General features: G+C 40.8%; 1 protein-coding gene across 2 annotated transcripts in view; it reads right to left on the bottom strand.

Annotated features, from left to right (window-relative positions):
- The window catches only part of LOC110452817 (WSCD family member AAEL009094-like), a 34531-nt gene extending 18292 nt beyond the window's left edge, over window positions 1–16239 (bottom strand). The window contains exon 1 of one of the 2 annotated variants that reach the window (XM_021501508.1): window positions 15990–16239. The gene's annotated coding sequence lies outside the window, so the exon portion shown is untranslated. Of the gene's footprint in view, window positions 1–5901; window positions 6234–15989 lie in introns of those variants that run through there. The other variant, XM_021501509.1, reaches the window with a different exon arrangement.
- Between the last annotated feature and the right edge of the window lie 5134 nt (window positions 16240–21373).

Here is a 21373-nt window from a genome sequence, read left to right as displayed (position 1 = left end):
GCCTTATTTGCTTGTTCTGCAACGTGTTTTTGTGTAACATTAAATTTACCATTATAATTGAAAAGCATTCCTAAGTAATTGAACTGATTAACAACTTGCAGCTCTATGTTATCATATATCCACTTTTCGTTATTCCGTATTATGCCACCATTCCTGAAAACTACTATTTTCGTCTTTTCTGTATTTAATGTAAGCTTATACTTGTTATTATATACTTTCAGAGCATCCATAACTTCCTGTAGTTTTTCTGGTGTTTCTGCAAATAAAACCATATCGTCAGCGTACATCAACAGAAAAATATTAATCAAATTAAGTTCAATTGAAGGACATCCTTCATCCGTTCATTGTGACCTTTCCCCTAGCCCGTGACATTGTGACCTCTACCTATAACCCGTAAATTGTGACCTTTTCCATAGCCCGTTTCATTGTGACCATAACCTTTAGTGCATTATATTTCGACCTCTACCTCTAACCCGTTAATGTTAAACTTTCCCATAGCCCGGTATATTGTAACCTTTATCTTGTGCCCGTTACATTGTGACCTCTACCTCTAACCCGTTAATTATGTTGTGACCTCTACCTCTAACCCGTTAATTGTGACCTTTCCCATAACCCGTTAATTGTGACTTTTTAATTTAAACCGTTACATTGTGACCATAACCTTTAATGCATTATATTGTGATCTCTACCTTTAACCCGTTATATTTTGACCTCTAACTTTTACCCGTTTTATTGAGATCGCAACCTTAAGTCTGTCATACTGTCACCTTTAACTTTAGTTTGCTATATTGTTACATTTAATTTAACCCGTTATATTGTGAACTTTACCTTTAACCCGTTATATTGTGAACTTTACATTAAGCCTGTTACATTGGGATCTCGTTTTAATTCCTTCTATTGTAACCTTTGGCCCGTTATATTGTGACCTTTACCATTAGTATGTTACATTATGACCTTTACCTTTAACCTGTTATACTGTGGTCTTTACCCCGTTATATTGTGACCTTTACCTTTAACCCGTTTTATTGTAACCTAACCTTTACCCCGTTACACTGTTGCTTTTACCTTTGACCTATTTTATTGTGACCTTTACTTTTAACCCGTTATATTGTGACCTTTACCTTTAACCTGTTATATTGTGGCCTTTACCCTGTTATATTGTGACCTTTACCTTTAACCCGTTATATTGTGACCTTTACCTTTAGCATGTTACATTATGACCTTTACCTTTAACCTGTTATATTGTGGCCTGTACCCTGTTATATTGTGACCTTTACCTTTAACCCGTTATATTGTGACCTTTACCTTTAACCCGTTATATTGTGGCCTTTATCTTTAACCCGTCATATTATGACATTTACCTTTAACTCGTTATATTGTGACCCTTACCTTTAACCAGTTATTTTGTGACATTTACCTTTAACCTGTTACACTGTTGCCTTCACCTTTAGTATGTTATTTTATTGCGTCTAGCTTTAGTCTCTTATAATGTTATCTTCGTCTTTAGTCCTTTTATGGTGATAGTTTCCTTTAGTCTGTTACATTGTGTTCATTACCTTTAATCCATTGTATTTTGATCTTTACCTTAAACTGAAAAACATTTAAGTAGTTTACACAACACACTTATTGCGATTAAATGTTGAAATTGATAGACCACGTTTCACAATATATCTTCAGAAATCAGAAGTAATGATGTATTCATGCATTGGAAGGTCTCTGACCCGGTATAGTGGCCCTGCCATTGAACTTACGGTCATAAAACTGGTACAAGACACATAATCTTATGGCGTTACGTAGGTATTACTTCGTAACATGTCTAGATCTGTCACTACTAACGGAACAGTCTAGACATGAAAAGGACAGACAGGGGATTAATGATTAACACCTCCGAATCCTAGATTATGTATCTCACAGCACGCATCAACTCAAATTTCTTTTAATGGTCCAAAATATGGCGGTAAATCGTACTCTAACAGAGACCCGTTCTCTGTTGTTGAGCACGTGTAATACACGTATAGGCTGTTTACCTTCAGTATGAATTACCTCTATCTTTAATATACCTCTATTGTATTAACTCTATATAAAAGTAGCTCGTTAAATTATCTATAACTCCGATTTTAGCCTGACTTTGCTGTCGAGGGATATAGTCTTCAATCTTTCGTGTGTTAGTCTGAAATCTAAATCTCTCCTATAGACTAACTCTCGCCAGTTTCCGTAACTTCCTCGCGGAAATGACCGAACCATTCCGAGGAAAGGTAGATGTAGTTTATAAATATCTGTCTCCTTGTTATCGACCGTAAGACACAGATGCAGAAAATATATAGAAAGACAAAATGGGTTTTCGGAACTTTTTGTTTTGAATGCTTTTAAAAATATCCGTGCATTTCGTTCCAGTACAATAAAACAGTAAAAATGTGGGATATCTCAAACTAATAATGTAGCCATATTATGATATTGTATCTTATCTGTAATAGATTGAGAACGAAGGAGGACCTGTTTCTAATAAAACCTAGTAGTGATTTGTGTGTAGTGTATGTTTTTTTTTACTTTGTTATGTCATAAAAAAATTTCGGAGAGGTGACTTGTGCGATACCTGTCAACAGTTTAAAAGTAGTTTTGCTGGTATGTATAGCAAGCATCGCTGAATGTATGGGAAAACACAGACATGGAGATTATAGCATGTTCGTCTTCACATTTCGATCTTCAGTAAGATACTTAATGAATAATTAATAATGATGTGGTGGGCTGGTAAAGGTACGTCGACCAGGTACTTTATACATATTTTACTACTGTACACAATATCGATGTTTCTCAACATTTGAAGATTTTTTTAATGTGCAATCTGTGGTATATATATCTTTGAAAGAATTGGCAGTGTACCATGGGAGAAAGGAGCTTCACGTTTATTATCAGATAACATCACTGCTAGTGTTGAAGTCTGACTTTAATATGATACCAGAGGATTGAATGACGGTCTTACTCTAAATACTCCCACCAACATGAAAAGGTCTGACAGAGCCAGAGGATGGATCGTAACGGTACCGGTTGATGTCAACAAGCAAAGTATAAACATACAGTGGCGATATCAACTGGTGTTGTCGTGAGGTGTATTTCTAATCCCGACAATAAAACACGAGAAAAAATCAATTAAGTTCAAGACAATTGGGGTTAACAGTTCTGAGCCCGTGTCATAATAGCATAACCCTACTATCCATGGAGATAGTCCTCTTTATTATCAGTCTATCTGCCGTGTGCTAGTCCGAAAACTTAAGCACCCCTGCAGGAATGCAGGCTATATCTCCTTCAGCTGTTCCCATAATTCCCAACGGAGATGAAATGTGAGTGGAGATTTTGACCCCACCCGGTCGTTGATCTTTAGATGAAAGCCAAGACGATATATGTGAAAGGGAAGATATGACACTCAACAGGTTTTCAGAAGCAGCGGTTTAATGTTTTGAATGCCTACGCGCTTTTTATTGGTATAAAAAAAAACTGTTGAAGTATGGAATTTCGGGATATAGCAGGTTTCTGGTTTCCCTTGACAATCAGACATATTTTCGGCTTCGGCTCGAGAAATACCTATGAAGACCTTGTCTTGGGGAAAGCAACTTAAAAGTGCTTTACCACTCCAGCCTATAATCTAACTAAAGATAAATAACTATATAACGAGGTACGGCAAGTAAACATAGCTATTGTCATTAAAATTGGCCTGCCTATTCGCGCGTGCCATATCGCGTGCTGTTAAGACGTGCTACAAGCATGTATACCGCTTGCCCAAGGTTTTGTAAAACACATTGTCTATCGAAATGCTATGAGAACTAAATGTGTCAATTCTAAGTGACACTAATGGTTTGTGATAATGTTATATGTGTTTTCATTTTTTACGGAAATGTAATGCACACATCATGGCTGTTCTCAATCCTTCAAAATGCCATTCTTATATATACTTACCCTGCCTCTAATAAAGCTAAATTTAACCTATTTACTCTGAAATATCTTTGTATATTTTTATCACTTCAGGAAAGTAATCGTAGTTTATCGCAATTTCTCTTTGGAACGAATTTCTAAATGCGGTGTCGGTAACTCGAGTGCTATAGATTGTGTGTGTGTCCACGAGCGACTTGGACCAGAATCAGCGACACCAGCCTTGTGTTATTACATCTAGTATACCGGATATGTACGTTTCAATTATTAAAATCCGCTCGGTGGTACTCGAGGTAAAACTTAAGAAGTTTAAGGATTCTTGTGCGCCAACAATGAAATCGAATTTGTTTACCAGCATGACAATAGTTGCAATAAGAAACCCATATCTTGCAGAACACTTGTTTAACATTTGCAACATCATTGTTCCGAAAGTTAAAAATGCAACGGGACCATACCGTGATTGATTCGAATAAATATGAGATGTCGAGTGGCGCAGTGGATAGTGCATTCGCCGTATACTAATACGACCGCGGTTCAATTATCCGAACGTAAAAAGGTATGGGTTCACTTGCCCGACCACGTGGGTTTTCTCCGGGTACTACTCCGGTAGATCCCATGCGCGTTAAAACCCGTATCAGTAAGAGTACATGTAATTTATATAAGTTGATAAAACTTGCTTCATATCTATTGTAAAATAGATAAAACTTACAGTTAGAAAAGTTATGTTTATAAAAATCTAAATTAGGGAGAGGCTACCATATGTATGAATCATCTAGTGTTTAACTGTTATTGGAACAAGGAACCTTAAGTTTGATAACTTAGATCTTGTATTCTTATATATCGCCAACCAGAACGAAAACATGCACAACTATAAACAAAACCAATCGAGATCGTGACGTTGTGTCTGTTTAAAACATTTACGGTTATGGCAATTAAGAATCACTCTTAAAACATACAAATTGCCGATTACCGTAAACATGTAAAAAAAAAAAAAAAAAACTAAAACTAAAAAAACACGACCTGAAGTCAGTCAATTGTGAACGTAATATCTCACCAATATCAACAAATCTTAGCTCGTTTTACTGCACTCCATGATCAATCACATGAAAAACCTTTTAAATTAAGATTGACTGTATTCCACCATCTACAACTTCAAGTTCAAGTCAGCGCCAAGCGTTTAATTATAAACCGTCATAAGGGCCTTTGACCATTCCCGACTGTGAACGCATTGACAAATACTTTCATATATATTTGTAAATAGATATCTAGGCGAACTTACTAAGTTAATTTATGAAACAGTTTCAAAGTTTTTACAGCAAAAATCGATTCGATTATGTACATGTAGGTAGACGGATAAGTTACACAGAACAGACAGACCGATAATAACAATGAGAAGTAGACCAGGCCGTACTGTACGACAGTCCTAATACAGTTACGTCCCAGCATGCAGTATTAGACCTCCATATGTCGGAGGAGATGACATCAGTTAAAGTTATAATAACCACAATTGTAAACTTTATGAAAAATCAGATATACGTTTCACCAACTGATCGTGTGTCGCGTATGATTTTTATGACCCTCAACTAAATGTCAATGTCATTATAACGGATTTGAGAACGATCGATGTTGTCATCCAATTCGAATCAGGACCATTGCATCAAGATTGCAGATTTTTGATGAAGCACGACGTACACAAACATATACATTTGATCGCTCTTGCATATCAGTTTTATGTCATTAGTCTGCTTTGTATTATGCTTTGAATAATATTTAGTTTCTCAAAAAGATGAATATAACATGCATGTCAGCGACATTCTCCTAAAATATAGAAAACCTACAATGTATTCCAACTTCCAGAACCAAACATCGGAACAGAAGTTTATTGAGAAATGTTTTTATTCTGTCCAGTCAGTATGAATCTATATGTCAGTAATCTCATACTCACTACCGCATTCATACATTGATATGAATTCTTACCTCCACACGTGTCCGGTACAGGTAGCCGACACTCCATAAGATCATCCCGACCGAGTTCCTACACCCTACGTCAATCAGGGTACCACCCAACAGTATATGATTCCTGTTCAGACGAACTTGCGATATGCAAGATATGTGTCGTTACTATGATAGTGTGTCCGTATGGATGACAGTACGGGTCAGCCACTGAGTAGCAACCAAACCAACCAAACACAGAGTACGATCAGCCACTAGGTACCGCCTGTACACACGGACTGGGACTGGCCGCTAGGTATGGGTTATACACAAGGACAGTGAACAGCCACTAGGTACCGCCTGTACACACGGACTGGGACTGGCCGCTAGGTATGGGTTATACACAAGGACTGTGAACAGCAACTAGGTATGGGTTATACACAAGGACTGTGAACAGCCCCTAGGTACGGCCTATACACAAGGACTGTAAACAGCCACTAGGTACGGCCTATACACAATGACTGTGAACAGCAACTAGGTATGGGTTATACACAAGGACTGTGAACATCCACTAGGTACGGCCTATACACAAGGACTGTGAACAGCCACTAGGTATGGCCTATACACAAGGACTGTGAACAGCAACTAGGTATGGGTTATACACAAGGACTGTGAACAGCCACTAGGTACGGCCTATACACAAGGACTGTGACCAGCCACTAGGTATGGCCTATACACAGGGACTGTGAACAGCAACTAGGTATGGGTCATACAAAAGGACTGTGAACAGCCACGGACTATGAACAGCCACTAGGTACGGCCTATACACAAGGACTGTGAACAGCAACTAGGTATGGGTTATACAAAAGGACTGTGAACAGCCACTAGGTACGGCCTATACACAAAGACTGTGAACAGCCACTAGGTACGGCCTATACACACGGTCCAGGATCGGCCACTAGGTACCGCCTGCACATACGGACTGGGACTGGCAGCTAGGTATGGGTTATACACAAGGACTGTGAACAGCCACTAGGTACCGCCTGCACACACGGACTGGGACTGGCCACTAGGTATGGGTTATACAAAAGGATTGTGAACAGCCACTAGGTACGGCCTATACACAAGGACTGTGAACAGCCACTTGGTATGGGTTATACACAAGGACTGTGAACAGCCACTAGGTACGGCCTATACACAAGGACTGTGAACAGCCACTAGGTACCGCCTGCACACACGGACTTGGACTGGCCACTAGGTATGGGTTATACAAAAGGATTGTGAACAGCCACTAGGTACGGCCTATACACAAAGACTGTGAACAGCCACTAGGTACGGCCTATACACAAGGACTGTGAACAGCCACTTGGTATGGGTTATACACAAGGACTGTGAACAGCCACTAGGTATGGGTTATACACACAGACTGTGAACAGCCACTAGGTACCACCTGTACACACGGACTGGGACTGGCCGCTAGGTATGGGTTATACACAAGGACTGTGAACAGCCACTAGTTACGGCCTATACACAAAGACTGTGAACAGCCACTAGGTATGGGTTATACACACGGTCCAGGATCGGGCACTAGGTACCGCCTGCACACACGGACTGGGACTGGCCACTAGGTATGGGTTATACACAAGGACTGTGAACAGCCACTAGGTACGGCCTATACACACGGTCCAGGATCGGCCACTAGGTACCGCCTATATACACACGGTCCAGGATCAGCCGCTAGGTACCGCCTATACACACGGTCCAGGAACGGCCACTAGGTACCGCCTATACACACGGTCCAGGATCGGCCACTTGGTACCGCCTATACACACGGTCCAGGATCAGCCACTAGGAACCACCTATACACACGGTCAAGGATCAGCCCCTAGGTACCGCCTATATACACACGGCCTAGGATCAGCCGCTAGGTACCGCCTATACACACGGTCCAGGATAAGCCGCTAGGTACCGCCTATACACACGGTCCAGGATAAGCCGCTAGGTACCGCCTATACACACGGTCCAGAATCGGCCACTTGGTACCGCCTATACACACGGTCCAGGATCACCCACTAGGAACCGCCTATACACACGGTCAAGGATCAGCCACTAGGGACTGCCTATACACACGGTCCATGATCACCCACTAGGTACCACCTATACACACGGTCAAGGATCAGCCACTAGGTACCGCCTATACACACGGTCCAGGATAAGCCGCTAGGTACCGCCTATACACACGGTCCATGATCAGCCATTAGGTACTGCCTATACACACAGACTGTGAACAGCCACAAGGTTCCATCTATACACACGAATTTGGATTAGTCATTGGATACCGCCTGTAATACACACGGTCCAGGATCAGCCGCTAGGTCCCGCCTATACACACGGTCCAGGATCAGCCATTGGGTACTGCCTATACACACAGACTGTAAACAGCCACTAGGTTCCGTCTATACACACGAATTTGGATTAGTCATTGGATACCGCCTGTAATACACACGGTCCAGGATCAGCCGCTAGGGACCACCTATACACACGGTCCAGGATCAGCCGCTAGGTCCCGCCTATACACACGGTCCATGATCAGCCATTAGGTACTGCCTATACACACAGACTGTGAACAGCCACAAGGTTCCATCTATACACACGAATTTGGATTAGTCATTTGAATCCGCCTGTACAAAAGGATTGTTAACAGCCACTATGTTTTGCCTATACACACGGTTCCGGATCAGCCGCTAGGTACCGCCTATACACACGGTCCATGATCAGCCATTAGGTACTGCCTATACACACAGACTGTGAACAGCCACTAGGTTCCATCTATACACACGAATTTGGATTAGTCATTGGATACCGCCTGTACAAAAGAATTGTTAACAACCACTATGTTTTGACTATACACACGGTCCAGGATCAGCCGCTAGGTACCGCCTATACACACGGTCCAGGATCACCCACTAGGAACCACCTATACACACGGTCAAGGATCAGCCACTAGGTACCGCCTATATACACACGGTCCAGGATCAGCCGCTAGGTACCGCCTATACACACGGTCCAGGAACGGCCACTAGGTACCGTCTATACACACGGTCCAGGAACAGTCACTAGGTACCGCCTATATACACACGGTCCAGGATCAGCCGCTAGGTACCACCTATACACACGGTCCAGCATCAGCCGCTAGGTACCGCCTATAAAAACGGTCCAGGATCAGCCGCTAGGTACCGCCTATACACACAGACTGTGAACAGCCACTAGGTTCCGTCTATACACACGAATTTGGATTAGTCATTGGATACCGCCTGTAAAAAAGGATTGTTAACAGCCACTATGTTTTGGCTATACACACGGTCCAGGATCAGCCGCTGGGTACCGCCTATACACACGGTCCAGGATCACCCACTAGGAACCACCTATACACACGGTTAAGGATCAGCCACTAGGTACCGCCTATATACACACGGGCCAGGATCAGCCGCTAGGTACCACCTATACACACGGTCGAGGATCAGTCACTAGGTACCGCCTATAAAAACGGTCCAGGAGCAGCCGCTAGGTACCGCCTATACACACGGTCCAGGACCGGCCACTAGGTACCGCCTATACACACGGTCCAGGAACAGCCACTAGGTACCGCCTATATACCCACGGTCCAGGATCAGCCGCTAGGTACCACCTATACACACGGTCCAGGATCAGTCACTAGGTACCGCCTATAAAAACGGTCCAGGATCAGCCGCTAGGTACCGCCTATACACACGGTCCAGGATCAGCCATTAGGTACTGCCTATACACACAGACTGTAAACAGCCACTAGGTTCCGTCTATACACACGAATTTGGATTAGTCATTTGATACCGCCTGTACAAAAGGATTGTTAACAGCCACTATGTTTTGACTATACACACGGCCCAGGATCAGCCGCTAGGTACCGCCTATACACACGGTCCAGGATCACCCACTAGGAACCACCTATACACACTGTCAAGGATCACCCACTAGGTACCGCCTATATACACACGGTCCAGGATCAGCCGCTTGGTACCGCCTATACACACGGTCCAAGAACGGCCACTAGGTACCGCCTATCCACACGGTCCAGGAACGGCCACTAGGTACCGCCTATATACACACGGTCCAGGATCAGCCGCTTGGTACCGCCTATCCACACGGTCCAGGATCGGCCACTAGGTACCGCCTACCCACACGGTCCAGGAACGGCCGCTAGGTACCGCCTATAAAAACGGTCCAGGATCAGCCGCTAGGTACTGCCTATACACACAGACTGTGAACAGCCACTAGGTTCCGTCTATACACACGAATTTGGATTAGTCATTGGATACCGCCTGTACAAAAGAATTGTTAACAGCCACTATGTTTTGACTATACACACGGTCCAGGATCAGCCGCTAGGTACCGCCTATACACACGGTCCAGGATCACCCACTAGGAACCACCTATACACACGGTCAAGGATCAGCCACTAGGTACCGCCTATATACACACGGTCCAGGATCAGCCGCTAGGTACCGCCTATACACACGGTCCAGGAACGGCCACTAGGTACCGCCTATACACACGGTCCAGGAACGGCCACTAGGTACCGCCTATATACACACGGTCCAGGATCAGCCGCTAGGTACCACCTATACACACGGTCCAGGATCAGTCACTAGGTACCGCCTATAAAAACGGTCCAGGATCAGCCGCTAGGTACCGCCTATACACACGGTCCAGGATCAGCCATTAGGTACTGCCTATACACACAGACTGTGAACAGCCACTAGGTTCCGTCTATACACACGAATTTGGATTAGTCATTTGATACCGCCTGTACAAAAGGATTGTTAACAGCCACTATGTTTTGACTATACACACGGCCCAGGATCAGCCGCTAGGTACCGCCTATACACACGGTCCAGGATCACCCACTAGGAACCACCTATACACACTGTCAAGGATCACCCACTAGGTACCGCCTATATACACACGGTCCAGGATCAGCCGCTTGGTACCGCCTATACACACGGTCCAAGAACGGCCACTAGGTACCGCCTATCCACACGGTCCAGGAACGGCCACTAGGTACCGCCTATATACACACGGTCCAGGATCAGCCGCTAGGTACCACCTATACACACGGTCTAGGATCAGCCGCTAGGTACCGCCTATAAAAACGGTCCAGGATCAGCCGCTAGGTACTGCCTATACACACAGACTGCGAACAGCCACTAGGTTCCGTCTATACACACGAATTTGGATTAGTCATTGGATACCGCCTGTACAAAAGGATTGTTAACAGCCACTATGTTTTGACTATACACACGGTCCAGGATCAGCCGCTAGGTACCGCCTATACACACGGTCCAGGATCAGCCACTAGGTACCACCTATACACATGGTCAAGGATCAGCCACTAGGTACCACCTATACACGGAGACCGGAATCAGACACTTGGTACCGCCTATACACGGAGACCAGGATCGGCCACTAGGTACCACCTATCCACACGGTCAAGGATCAGCCACTAGGTACCACCTATACACGGAGACCGGAATCAGACACTAGGTACCGCCTATACACGGAGACCAGGATCAGCCACAAGGTACCACCTATACACACGGTCATGGATCAGCCACTATGTAACACCTATACACGGAGACCGGAATCAGCCACTAGGTTTCACCTATACACAATTTACAAGTTGTTACTAGGTTCGTATTCCGTCCATACACATGAGCTTCTCCGGCCACTAGGTACATCCTTATACTGTAAATGTAACTAATTACAATCCTTTTTGGCAAGGCCCGAACACACAGGCTGGTAATGGTCAATATGCATATCTCTTAACATTGAATAAACGTTAATTGAATTTTAAAAATGTTTCATCAAACTCTACAAGCCAAAGCGTAAAATCACTGTGTATGTAGAAAGCGTTACACAATTAAGACTTGTGGCAGAAAGAGAGAGAGGTGGACATTACTTCTAATTCAATTTGTGATAAAGTTCATAGAAATGTCAACTAACCAAACGGGAATCATCAAAGAAATTGACCTTTTCTCAGATGAGGTCAACAACGCCAGTAATGCAATATGTTCTACAGCCTAGCTGATGAAGCGTCCGTCCAAATTGTTTTATAAGACAGAATATACCAACCAAACAATCGGAATGTCTCTCAACATCCCTGTCAATCAAACAGCAACCAACTAATTAATCAATGAACCGATCGACCAATCAATCAATCAAACAATTGAACTTTCGGATAGAGTAGGTCAACTTCTTCATCTGACACTCCCTACGAGGGAAGTTATTTTGATAGTTATTGATGATGATGATGATGATGATGATGATGTGCAATGGTCAGTTGTCAGATATTTACAGACAAATCAACAGCCGGAAGCCATCTCAAGTAATGATATTTTCTAGACAAAAATGTGTTCATCTTAGAATAAAGGTATCTTATAACTTTTGAATACCAAATATATTTTGATTATAGAAGGACTAGGTCATGAACTACCAGTGACAAAAATATCAACCCAAAATATGTGGTTGAACATATTCAAAGAAGGGGATCAAATGACCATATGGTCTATACATCAGAATTTATGGCTATGTGTATAGTCTATTCATTATGACTGAAACTGACAGAAAAGAAGAAAATATTTGTTCCAGCTTAAATGGAATGAATATTTAATCAACAAAGAGCCCTGTTTCGAAAAGATTTGTTGGCTTTTCTTTTCAAGATGGCCACCAAAACATTCATTCTACTGCCTTATCAGTTGTCATATTCCCAGACAATTTTCTTGCAATATAAATGGAATTCAGAGATTTTGTGTTTGTTCGAGACTTTGTTTTCATATATTTAATAAAGTTTTATGCCGTATTAACAGCTGATGACATTTACAGATAATGTTTGACAAGACGCAAGAGTATGATATGTGTTCGATGGCAGACTTGGAAAAGGAAGGAAGAAAAAACAAAGATGCGAGGTTTTGAGTTTGTTTTCAAACTGCTGATTCTAGGTTCACAAGAAAACAACATATTTCAAGATTGGTCGGAACACCTTAGCCCTTTGGTGAAGCTGTTATTCTTTGACCAACTGGACATTTGGCAGTAGTAATCTTTTTTTGGATTGTTATCATTTAGTGTCGTGCTGTACTGAATTCAAACATTACATCTAGTCTGGCTTTTGTGTCTGGAACAAATCTGGCAACAGACGAGGTCTTGATAGTGCTGATTCACCCATATTTCATAATCTTTACGAATTCTGACTCTGCTCAATTGGAGAGAGCTGGTTGTTTTCACCCTCTGAGCCAAACAGTTTGTTTCTGTGAGTAGAATCTTCATTTGATGTGCGAGTTCTCTGTCTTTTCTGTCAGCGTCCGGTGATCTTTGATAAATTGGTCCCCGTATCCAATTGAGACATGCAGTCACAATCTTTAGTACTCCCAGTATATCAAAGAAAGCAATTTGATTTGAATTGAGTTCAAAAAACTATCTAATGCTTCATACGGCAATGAAAATACTATACAACCTATGGGGAGTTAGTAACTGTTCTGTCAATGTTAGCCTGTAGATCAGAGTGTTGTCTCTGACCAGTCTTAAAATATGCGTGCATACTGGTATTAATAGCAGATACCTCTAACATTGGCAGGACGTCTCTAAAACTACGACCAACGACTACATTGGCATCTTGCTCCAACCATGTGAGCTTGTCTTTGATGTTTTTGTAATGCTTGCATCATTTTGGCTTCCAGAGGATGGTCATACTGTGTTCAAAATGTAGACATCCGGTAGAGTTATGCTCATGGATTTAAGATACTTATGCTCCTTCTGGCCACCGTAAGACATTATCTAAAGCTTATTGAGAGCACTTTGTTAAATATAAATATATATGTACCATCTAGTATGGCAGTCACTCTGTCTCACAAGAATGTTTCTGAGAATACAGGATTGTATGAAAATATGTTCCCTACTCAAATGGTCAGGACGAACTATAGATTTATCCAGTACTACAGACTGAAAAGTTTTTGGAATACTAGGCAGAGAAATACCATGAGCGGAACGCTTAATTACAAGAGATATACGTTTTTATCTTAACCCAAAACAGTAAAAGAGCATTTTGTGCAGTTTTGGTATATACTGAAGAAGAAAGAAATGGGGCAAATTACATATGGATTTTGAGAAACTGTTCATTGACCAACATGTTCTAGCTTTGCAGCCCGGGGCATCCAAGAGACAAAAATTGAGAATGAAGGCTAATTGATTCTTTGACAAGATGTACGATACTTCTAAAAAGTCACCAATTATTTCAGATGACCACCTTCATGATTGAGAGTTCAAAGACTCTCTTCCTTATAGGAAAACCTGTGTACAAGGGTTTACGTCATTGCCAATGAGATGAAATGAATTCATATTGTTAAAACAAAGACAACATTTTATATGTGAACAGGATCCGTAAAACAGGTCTTTGATTGTAGACTACTTGTGGTTTCATCTTCAAAACGTTCTGTTTCAAATTATCTTAAGTCTTCTTTTTTTTTTTACATTTCGTGTACAAGATTTCGCGAAGATAGGATGGCGACCTTCACCAATACATTTACTCTTCATTATGAGATGAATATTAACAACTGAGTATGAAATATCCCCTAAATGCAATGTAAAAACGAAAGTCTAGTGATAAAATGTATAAAAAAAATATAACAAAATGTATAAGCACAAATTCTAAAAAGTGACAAGAAAATAACATTTGATCTCAAAATTTAATGTTAACAAAATATTTATCAATCACGCCAAGTGATGAAATAAATTGGAATTTGGAATTGTTTGTGACCTAACATGCACTGAAAGATTTATTGTAGACTTGCAACGAATTTCGTAACCAATTACCTGTAATCAGGTGCATTGCTTTTAAGTGGACGCCATGGAGGTGTCTTAGGCCCTCAACTTTTTGGGCACACTGGATACTTTGTTGTGCGAAATGAATACTTTCCACCCAGTTTTTGGACTGAATTTTTGCAAACATATTTGAAATAACACCACTTATTCATACTATGAGTATGTTTCGTTTACAAGAATAATAAGAATGAAAAATCCTATATTTTATATTAAAATGTTCACAAAATGTTCGGTTTAACTCACATTCTTGATGATAAATATATTATTACAGCATTACATGAGAGTAAACGTTCTTTCCCAAGTAATACGAAGAAAAAATTACGATTTTTTTTCAGAAAAATACTTTCAGGCTGATATTCCATTTTTCGACCCCCATGCTGTAATAAGGTTAATCAATCATCTAAATAATTAGAAGAGTTCTTCAAAGTAACAACATCGGATGTATAAGGGATTGAAAAAAGTTAAAACAACAGCATAAATCTCGTAGCACTTCTGAAACAAAATTTATGAGGGGGGCAGGCTCCTATGTAATTTTAACATAGCTGTAAATTGTCCCTTTATAAAAAAGCCTAAATATACCACAATCGCCAAAAATCATGATACCGGATAATATGCCTACTCCTAACACGATTGGTGAGAAATCGTGTCGGGGTGAGAAACCGTGCCGTAACACACGTAACGGCCTATAAACTGGTACGATGGTGAATCAACAAAACAAAAATACTTCACGTTGCACCCCCTATCAAGGCCTTACCCTGGACCCGCTCCAACATAAATCCACTACGAAAATGGCTAGCTACGACTCTAAAAACGTTCATATTATTCATACACAAATGAACTCGTCCAAACATATAACTAGTTATTTGTTCTCTAACCCTTGTGAATGTGTAGGCATCTTTTCTGAATTGACCTCTCTTGGTCTGTTGGTCGGCGACTGTATTATCATATTACCGTGTAATGAACCTAAATGACCTTATTGTGTCAATGTACCGTTAAACTAACAAACATAGTAGGTTTACTTATATGTCTAATGTACAAACTGGTTGAAGATATGTGGGCGAAGTCACTGCCGACCGAATTTAGAATGTACACACTCCTGTGTCCTACATATAGATGCAGTGTACGACAGTAGATCGCAACACATTGATTATGGTGACACTGAAGCTAGAGAGTACAGGTAAATTACATGTAAAGTCGTCAAAAAACAAACTCTTACTACTTACCTGTACATGTTCAGACGCGATTCCGTTGGTTGTAAATGATTCTGCGTTAGAAGTGTATGTGTACCTGGAGGTAAGGCGTTCCGTTTTACCTGTGCAGGTGAGATAACTTGTGAAGGTGACCTTGATACCAGTAGTGTACTACCTGTACGGAAGACTGGCTTCCATTATAGGGACATGCATAAAATGGCTACATTTATCAAACACAAGTAATGCCCTAATCACTAACGCATGAAGTGTGGGCGTACTGGTCTATGACGATAAGCAATGCTAGGGTTGAGTTACCTAGCTCAGAGAGTCACTCTTAATATATCCTAACAACATTAAATGCAATCCAGCATAAAGCTTTATTCATTATCATTTCCTGGCACCACCCTGATACAATCTGGCAATGTTAAATTATGCAAAACAAAATTGTTGTTGATTTTGCAGCTTGCATTTTGATATGGCTGACACGCTCGATGTTTCCAGGACCCTAGTAACTGATAGATACCGTACCAAAACGATACATATTTCAGTGTGGAAATTCGTTGTATTGATTTGATAGACCGACACAATATGCCATGCCTTTCATAATATAATTTTAGCTTGTTTAGCCTTCAAATTACAGTAATACATTTATTACAAATTCGATGAAGATATAATTGAATGTGTAATACCAAACTTATCAAACTTAACCGATAAAGCATACGCTTAGTCCGCTTCATTACAGAGGAACTAAAATCGAGAGAAACCAAACATAAGAAACGTGCGCTTTATTTAATTTTACGCTGCAATCTACATGAACATAAGCATTACCAGGAGAAATACAATTCATCAGACGTCTAGGTAGTTGTGATCGCTAGCTGCAAAGTCGACTCGAAACTACTCTGTGCAATCAAGCGTGAGCTTCAGACCGCTGACTCTCCTAGAATTTCGTTTGATACACGTAGGGTTTCGTACACAGGCTGTCCTTCATCAGGAAAGCAGCATTTGTTCATTAGCTACTCGTAATATCTACCGTTCAGACTTTAATGGGCGAAAGGAATATCTAAAAAGTGAAGGCCGTGAGCAAAAGTGTTGGGAGGATTATATTTTGTCCTCGGCTTGGCTCGGTTATAGCACGATCAATGTCATAAAGCCATATCAATCAACCCGTCAATTCAATTTCAATTAGATTATTCTGTAAGCCTTACGACTTATAAGATACAAAACACATTAGCAGGTTTAACATAGTAATGGTGTACAGGAGAGTGATAAGTGTATGTTATCGTATCATACACACACACACACACACACAAACACACAAGAGTGTGATAATACTATAATGACTGAGACCGCTTCTTAGAAGCAAATCTTATATACATGTATTTACCAAGATTACACAAAACTTTTATATTATTAACACTGAGCAATTGAACAAGTTTAAATACACTGGGACGACTAAAATAATATTGATTCAGGTATCACACCCGTAAATCTGCATACATAGGACAATTAAGGATGAAGTGAAACTCATCCTCAATATCATGAGTATCACATAATGTACAAACTCTATTGGACCTAGCTAAATTAATGTATCTTCCACTTTCAATATTGAGCTTATGAGAGCTTAAGCGAATACATGAAATACTGTTCTTATACAACTGATCAATTGGGTTTTTTCGGGTAGTATTGCAGACCAAAATTATGTACTAAATGCTGATACAATGTTCCTTTTGGGGAATTCTGTATTTCAGACCAAATTTCTGGTACAATCGTCATGTGTGAAGGCAAACTAAGGGCTAAACTAAGAGAAACTCGGTGAACTTACGGAGAATTACGATTTGCAAAATAAACTATACTAGAGTGTTAGAGACTTGCTACACCTACACTGTACTAAACTATGCCCGAGTAATTAAACATATCTAGATTTGTTTGTGATTCTACCTAGGATTTAGGGAGGCTCGCGGCCTATATATAATTTATTATCACGGGAGATACCACTCACTCTTTAACGCGTAACGGACTCATGAAAACGCGTCACACAACGATCAATCGGAAAAACGCGAAAACTGGTGGAAGCGGTGGGATAATCGTGAGCACAAAAGAACACAATTTCGTTACCAGACTTCCGCAGTGTTTTCGGTTACCCCAAGAAATGAACACAGGAAACCTCAATAAGAACTCCTTACAAAGTAGTTGCAAGGAAAGTAAAATTGGTTCCCTGCTGTGTACGATCTTTGAGAGGGTCACGGTTAATCCGTTAATAAGCACGGATGAAGATTGTGTTGACAAGGTAAATGGGGGCAGCCAATTCCATACATAACCTTGTGCGATATTGTTGTAAGTTAGAGTGTAATTTTAAGAGCAAAACTGCATTTAGATGCTGGTACTAATACGTGGAGTGCTGTTATTTCTCATGGCAATGACATTTAAATGTTGATCATAATTAGAAAATATGTGATGTATGGATTACGTTTGGTATCAGGTGTTATGAGTACAAATTGTAGCGGGCTGGACTAGCTGTGAATACTTCGCCTCAGATGATGAGCGAGGGTAACATGATACAGACATGTTTTAAAAACATTTTTCAAAATACTTGTTTACAAAAATTACAAATGCTAAAATCGCTCTTGTAATCTCATGTTTCCCATTAACATTTTAAGTTGTTAAACCCCTGGAGTTCAGAAATCTAATACAAAACTATGGTCGTTTGGTCAATGAAACAAAGAGTGGTGTCAACAAAACCGTAATTTGAACTCAGAAACGATAAAACAAGGGCACACTTTGAACAAATGAAAGATCTATATGGAGACCTTTGTAAAAGACCGAGGAGAACAACACAATGTGTTCCGGAAGGGTAAGTCTCTTCTTCTTCATCGACAGTACAACCCTAGGTGAAATCTAAGTAATGTCAGGTCCTCATAGTGAGAACGAGGGTAGTGACGCCAATCAACAAGGCACACTGATGTAATGAACATAATATGAAATCGACCTTTATATCACACCAGAAATAGCATACTCCCCAATAAAATCATGATATTGGATAAATGATTTGGAGCGGTCCAATCCAAAATACCGTTCTCGTTCTTCTGAAAACATTCTCCATCTATCTTAACTTTAGGCCAATAAACTGTTTGTTTTTCTCTACTTTTTTAAGAATCTCACTTTATTGCTTCAAGTTCCAGTCATAATTGTTCGGGTTAGAACTTCGCACGGTCAATAAAATTAGAATAGGATGTGACTAAATGTAGTATTGTTTCATCACAATTTCACAAGGACTAATTAGGTTAAGAGATTCACTAGTCCCTGCTAAAATCTATTGTTTCTAGTCTGGGACTGGAGTAGTGTTTCTAAACATGCTAACCCATGAGGAACTGGTTTGATTTTTAATAACCACTTCTCACAAAAAAAGTAATGATCTTGAAAAGAAAGCAAACACAACTGTGAATTTATTATGTTATTGAATAACACAAATCGAGTCAGTGTGACGGTAATTGTATATGCCGCTGATCCCAAACATCAATTGATTATCGGAATGGCTATATCGGTGACATGCGTCTGCCAGTCGCTTATCAAACATGAAGCTAAACACTGCTTTACGAACAAATGATTTTATAGCGATTGCATTTCATGGAAAACCCTATTTTTTTCTTGAAAATAAGGTCGGCTGCCATTAGGCAAGTCATTAACGGGCCGGGAGAATGATCGATTTTCTCTAAATTGGACAAAGATCCACGTCCCATACAATTTACACGAAGACTCATCCCGCTCTGTAATCGGACGCCTCTCGGACAGAGGTGACCACACAATACTTTTAACGCGATGCGCCACCGATGTTTTGTTGAAAAAAATGTAAAACGTTACCGTAGTTCTTTTCCTGAACGCTCTTAAAAATGCATTGATGTTCTTCGAAATTATTTAGTCTGCATTGTTCTGTGGATTTATATCAGTTCGGTTCCACTTTATAATGATGCTTGTCAATAGTCATATAGTATACTCAGACCGAATACGATATTTCCATGACGGAACTCAATCTTTGAAATCAATGTATCCGCTCGTTATCAGGCGCGTAGGTAGCCCCTTTACCATGTGTAAGCCCCGACATGGGGTTGCCGAAGGCAGCCCCCCCCCCCCGAAGCGCGGACGGGGGGGGGGGGGGGGGGGGGGGGGGGGAGAGAGTAACGGGAGTGGGTCTTCCCCCTCCCGTAAAGGGGGTCTGGGGGCCTCCCCCATGAAAATTTTGTTTAGAAAAGAAATGGATTGTCTTTCATAATCTAATAACCAAATCGTAAACAAGATCATAGTTTGGGAACAATTGGACTTTTTTTAGGTCGAGAGAGTTGGGGGCCGGACGAGCCCCGCCCTGGGGCAAATCCGGCCCCTACCAGGGCAAGTATGGCATGAAGGATAGAGACGACAATTTACTATTAAGTGTATGGAATTTCATTCAATTCTGTTGGAAAATAAGTCCAGAACAAATCAGGGAATACAAAGAAAAAAATACTTAATTTTTGCGACGTAAAAATATTATTTTTGTGGTCAATTGTGTGACGTTATCAATAGTGACGTCACTTGGCACAGTTGCATTCGGGGTGGCCGAATGTGCCCCGGCAAAAGGGACCGAACGTGCTCCAAATTGATATTTTCATAAAACAAGAGGCCCATGGGCCTTAACGGTCACCTGAGTCTATAGTATTTATTTTTGTTGTTGAAATATGTACCAATTTGAGTAAAAAATAGTATAATGTTAACTTAACTTTGTCAGGACCATGAGCTGATCATTCCTAGACCAATTTTAAGTGAGATCGGCCTATTAGAACTTAGTAGCAAAATAGCGGCCATGGCAGCCAAATTGTATTTCTGATTGACCCGAAAAATAACAACACTTTGTCAGGACCATGATTCGATCATTCCTACAAAGTTTCAGTTCAATCGGCCAAGTAGATCTTTACTTTAAGTTTGAAATAGTTTACCAAAATGGCAGCTGTGGTGGCCATATTGGATTTCTGATCGACCTGAAAAATAACAACACTTTGTCAGGACCATGAGTCAATCATTCCTACAAAGTTTCAGTTCAATCGGCCTAGCAGAACTTGACTTTAAGTTTGAAATATGTTTTCAAAATGGTGGCCGTGGCGGCCATATTGGATTTATGATTGACCTGAAAAATAACAACACTTTGTCAGGACCATGAGTCGATCATTCCTACAAACTTTAAGTTCAATCGGTCCAGCAGAACTTGACTTTAAGTTTGAAATAGGTTTTCAAAATGGCGGCCGTGGTGGCCATATTGGATTTCTGATCGACCCAAAAAATAACAACACTTTGTCAGGACCATGAGGCGATCATTCCTACCAACTTTCAGTTCAATCGGTCCAGCAGAACTTGACTTTAAGTTTGAAATAGGTTTTCAAAATGGTGGC

Source organism: Mizuhopecten yessoensis, unplaced genomic scaffold, assembly GCF_002113885.1.
Source record: "Mizuhopecten yessoensis strain PY_sf001 unplaced genomic scaffold, ASM211388v2 scaffold6893, whole genome shotgun sequence".
Lineage (NCBI taxonomy): Eukaryota > Metazoa > Mollusca > Bivalvia > Pectinida > Pectinidae > Mizuhopecten > Mizuhopecten yessoensis.
Note: the sequence above shows the minus strand (reverse complement) of the source record. Positions and strands in the feature narration are given on the sequence as shown.